Genomic DNA, 6,000 nt, shown 5'->3' with positions numbered 1-6,000 from the left:
AGCAAAATGGGAAGCCAGAGAAACACGTAGCACATGAAGGAGCAAAGTAAAAACCCACCAGACCTAACAAATGAAGAGGAAATAGGCAGTCTACCTGAAAACGAATTCAGAGTAATGATAGTAAAGATGATACAAAATCTTGGAATTAGAATGGAGAAAATACAAGAAACGTTTAATGAGGACCTAGAAGAACTAAAGAGCAAACAAACAATGATGAATTACACAATAAATGAAATTAAAAATTCTCTGGAAGGAATCAATAGCAGAATAACTGAGGCATAAGAATGGATAAGTGACCTGGAAGATAAAATAGTGGAAATAACTACCGCAGAGCAGAATAAAGAAAAAAAGAATAAAAATAATTGAGGACAGTCTCAGAGACCTCTGGGACAATATTAAACACAACAACATTTAAATTATAGGGGCCCCAGAAGAAGAAGAGAAAAAGAAAGGGACTGAGAAAATATTTGAAGAGATTATAGTTGAAAACTTGCCTAATATGAGAAAGGAAATAGTCAATCAAGTCCAGGAAGCACAGAGAGTCCCATACAGGATAAATCCAAGGAGAAACATGCCAAGACACATATTAATCAACCTATCAAAAATTAAATACAAAGAAAAAATATTAAAAGTAGCAAGGGAAAACCAACAATTAACATACAAGGGAATCCCCATAAGGTTAACAGCTGATCTTTCAGCAGGAGCTCTGCAAGCCAGAAGGGAGTGGCAGGACATATTTAAAGTGATGATAGGGAAAAGACCATAACCAAGATTACTCTACCCAGCAAGGATCTCATTCAGATTTGATGGAGAAATTAAAACCTTTACAGACAAGCAAAAGCTAAGAGAATTCAGCACCACCAAAACAGCTTTACAACAAATGCTAAAGGAACTTCGCTAGGCGGGAAACATGAGAGAAGGAAAAGACCTACAAAAACAAACCCTAAACAATTAAGAAAATGGTAATAGAAACATACATGTCGATAATTACCTTAAATGTAAATGGATTAAATGCTCTAACCAAAAGACATAGACTGGCTGAATGGATATGAAAATAAGACCCATATATATGCTGTCTACAAGAGACCCACTTCAGACCTAGGGACACATACAGACAGAAAGTGAAGGAATGGAAAAAGATATTCCATGCAAATGGAAATTAAAAGAAAGCTGGAGTAGCAATTCTCATATCAGATGAAATAGACTTTAAAATAAAGACTATTACAAGAGACAAAGAAGGACACTACATAATGACCAAGGGATCAATCCAAGAAGAAGATATAACAATTAGAGATATTTATGCACCCAACATAGGAGCATCTCAGTACATAAGGCAAACGCTAACAGCCATAAAAGGGGAAATCGACAGTAACACAATAATAGTAGGGGACTTTAACACCCCACTTTCACCAATGGACAGGTCATCCAAAATGAAAATAAATAAGGAAACACAATCTTCAAATAACACATTAGACAAGATGGACTTAATTGATATTTATAGGACATTCCATCCAAAAACATCAGAATACACTTTCTTCTCAAGTGCTCGTGGAACATTCCCCAGGATAGATCATATCTTGGGTCACAAATCAAGCCTTGGTAAATTTAAGAAAATTGAAATCGTATCAGGTATCTTTTCTGGCCACAACGCTATAAGAGTAGATATCAATTACAGGGAGAAAAAACTGTAAAAATACAAACACATGGAGGCTAAACAATACACTACTAAATAACCAAGAGATCACTGAAGAAATAAAGGAGGAAATAAAAAAATACCTGGAAACAAATGACAATGAAAACACGACAACCCAAAACCTATGGGATGCAGCAAAAGCAGTTCTAAGAGGGAAGTTTATAGCAATACGAGCCTACCTCAAGAAACAAGAAAAATCTCAAGTAAACAACCTAACCTTACACCTAAAGCAATTAGAGAAAGAAGAATAAAAAAAACCCAAGTATCCAATAAAGATGTTAAAAAAAAAAAACCCAAAGTTAGCAGAAGGAAAGAAATCATAAAGATCAGATCAGAAATAAATGAAAAAGAAGTGAAGGAAATGATAGCAAAGATCAATAAAACTAAAAGCTGGTTCTTTGAGAAGATAAACAAAATTGATAAACCATTAACCACACTCATCAAGGAAAAAAAGGAAAAAGACTCAAATCAATAGAATTAGAAGTGAAAAAGGAGAAGTAACAACAGACACTGCAGAAATACACAGGATCATGAGAGATTACTACAACCAACTATATGCTAATAAAATGGACAACCTGGAAGAAATGGACAAATTCTTAGAAAAGCACAACCTTCCAAGACTGAACCAGGAAGAAATAGAAAATATAAACAAACCAATTACAAGCACTGAAATTGAAACTGTGGTTAAAAATCTTCCAACAACAAAAGCCCAGGACCAGATGGCTCCACAGGCGAATTCTATCAAACATTTAGAGAAGAGATAACACCTATCCTTCTCAAACTCTTCCAAAATATGGCAGAAGGAGGAACACTCCCCAACTCATCCTACGAGGCCACCATCACCCAGATACCAAAACCAGACAAAGATGTCACAAGAAAAGAAAACCAGAGGCCAATATCACTGAGGAACATAGAGGCAAAAATCCTCAACAAAATACTAGCAAACGGAATCCAACAGCACATTAAAAGATCATACACCATGATCAAGTGGGGTTTATCCCAGGAATGCAAGGATTCTTCAATATACGCAAATCAATCAATGTGATAAACCATATTAACAAATTGAAGAATAAAAACCATATGATCATCTCAATAGATGCAGAAAAAGCTTTTGACAAAATTCAACACCCATTTATGATAAAAACCTTCCAGAAAGTAGGCATAGAGGGAACTTACCTTAACATAATAAAGCCCATGTATGACAAACCCACAGCCAACATCGTCCTCAATGGTGAAAAACTGAAACCATTTCCCCTAAGATCAGGAACAAGACAAGGTTGCCCACTCTCACCACTTTTATTCAACAAAGTTTTGGAAGTTTTAGCCACAGCAATCAGAGAAGAAAAAAATAAATAAATAAAAGGAATCCAAATTGGAAAAGAAGAAGTAAAGCTGTCACTGTTTGCAGATGACATGATACTATACATAGAGAATCCTAAAGATGCTACCTGAAAACTACTAGAGCTAATCAATTAATTTGGTAAAGTAGCAGGATACAAAATTAATGCACAGAAATCTCTTGCATTCTTTTACCCTAATGAAAAGTCTGAAAGAGAAATTAAGGAAACACTCCCATTTACCACTGCAACGAAAAGAATAAAATACCTAGGAATAAACCTACCTAAGAAGACAAAAGACCTGTATGGAGAAAACTATAAGACACTGATGAAAGAAATTAAAGATGATACAAACAGATGGAGATATATACCATGTTCTTGGATTGGAAGAATCAACATTGTGAAAATGACTCTACTACCCAAAGCAATCTACAGATTCGATGTAATCCCTATCAAACTACCAATGGCATTTTTTACAGAACTACAACCAAAAATTTCACAGTTTATGTGGAAACACAAAAGACCCCGAATAGCCAAAACAATCTTGAGAAAGTAAAATGGAGCTGGAGGAATCAGGCTCCCTGACTTCAGACTATACTACAAAGCTACAGTAATCAAGACAATATGGTACTGGTGCAAAAAGAGAAATATAGATCAATGGAACAGGATAGAAAGCCCAGAGATAAACCCATGCACATATGGTCACCTTATCTTTGATAAAGGAGGCGAGAATATACAAATGCAAAAAGACAGCCTCTTCAATAAGTGGTGCTGGGAAAACTGGACAGCTACATGTAAAGAATGAAATTAGAACATTCCCTAACACCATACACAAAAGTAAACTCAAAATGGATTAAAGACCTAAATGTAAGGCCAGACACTATCAAACTCTTAGAGGAAAACATAGGCAGAACACTCCATGACATAAATCATAGCAAGATCCTTTTTGACCCACCTCCTAGAGAAATGGAAATAAAAACAAAAATAAATAAATGGGACCTAATGAAACTTAAAAGCTTTTGCACAGCAAAGGAAACCATAAACAAGACAAAAAGACAACCCTCAGAATGGGAGAAAATATTTGCAAATGAAGCAACTGACAAAGGATTAGTCTACAAAATATACAAGCAGTACATGCAGCTCAATAACAAAAAAAACCAAACAACCCAATCCAAAAATGGGCAGAAGACCTAAATAGACATTTCTCCAAAGAAGATATACAGATTGCCAACAAACACATGAAAGGATGCTCAACATCACTAATCATTAGAGAAATGCAAATCAAAACTACAATGAGGTATCACCTCACACCAGTCAGAATGGCCATCATCAAAAAATCTACAAACAATAAATGCTGGAGAGGGTGTGGAGAAAAGGGAACCCTCTTGCACTGTTGGTGGGAATGTAAATTGATACAGCCACTATGGAGAACAGTATGGAGGTGCCTTAAAAAACTAAAAATAGAACTACCATACAACCCAGCAATCCCACTACTGGTCATATATCCTGAGAAAACCATAATTCAAAGAAAGTCATGTACCACAATGTTTATTGCAGCACCCTTTACAATAGCCAGGACATGGAAGCAACGTAAGTGTCCAGGACATGGAAGCAACCTAAGTGTCCATCGACAGATGAATGGTTAAAGAAGATGTGGCACATATATACAATGGAATATTACTCAGCCATGAAAAGAAACGAAATTGAGTTATTTGTAGTGAGGTGGATGGACCTAGAGTCTGTCATACAGAGTGAAATAAGTCAGAAAGAGAAAAACAAATACCGTATACTAACACATATATATGGAATCTAAAAAAAAAAAAAATGTTCTGATAACCTAGGGGCAAGACCGGACTAAAGATGCAGACGTAGAGAATGGACTTGAGGACATGGGGAGGGGGAAGGGTAAGCTGGGATGAAGTAAGAGAGTGGTATGGACATATATACACTACCAAATGTAAAATTGATAGCTAGTGGGAAGCAGCCGCATAGCACAGGGAGACCAGCTCGGTGCTTTGTGACCACCTAGAGGGGTGGGATAAGGAGGGTGGGAGGGAGATGCAAGAGGGAGGGGATATGGGGATATATGTATACATATAACTGATTCACTTTGTTATACAGCAGAAACTAACACACCATTGTAAAGCAATTATACTCCAATAAAGATGTTTTTAAAAATAAATAAATATATTAGAGTCACAAATTTTAAAATAGGTAGGAACTTTGCTAAGTTCAAATTCAAACTCTGCAGCTGGCCAGAAATTCACAAACCTGTAATTTGCCGTTAAGTTTCCCACCACAGTAATAAAGTTTACTTTTGAATGAATACATGTAGTAAGCAAATTTTGCAGCATAAGTTGTTCAACAAATATTTATTACACACCTCCTATGTGCTGGGCCCCATTCCAGGTGTTGGCGAGAATTGCTGAGCAAAGTGGACGAAAATCCCTGCCCTAGATGGAGTTGACATTTCGGAGGAGAAAGACAAATAATAAGCAGCATACAAAATAAGTGGTCAGAGGACATAGGACATAGTTGGTCGGAGGGTGTAGGTATTAAGGAGAAAAAAGAACAAGGTAAGAGGGTTCAGGGTGTGAAGAAGAAATGGCAATTCTTAACAGGGTGCGGCAGGACTGGCCTTGCAGAAAAGGTGTCACTGGACCAAAGTCTTAAAGGAAGTAAGGGACCAAGCTACACAGGTATCTGGGGGAAGAGCATTCAGACAAGCACAGCCAGTGCAAAGGCCCTGAGGTGGCACATGGCTGGCTGGGAGTCAGTGGAGGGAAGTGCAGAGGGAAACAAGGCTCTGGAGGTCTTGGAGGATGTTCAGATTGGGCAGGACCTTGCAGGCCACTGTAAGGACTTTAGTGTTTACTCTGAGTGAGTAATACTTTCTATATATATGGTTTATAAATGGTCCCATCAATCTGCACATCATGTTATCAGTGTGCTGTAACCTGCAGAGCGTTG

The sequence above is a fragment of the Stenella coeruleoalba genome, assembly GCF_951394435.1.
Source record: "Stenella coeruleoalba genome assembly, chromosome: 14".
Lineage (NCBI taxonomy): Eukaryota > Metazoa > Chordata > Mammalia > Artiodactyla > Delphinidae > Stenella > Stenella coeruleoalba.
Note: the sequence above shows the minus strand (reverse complement) of the source record.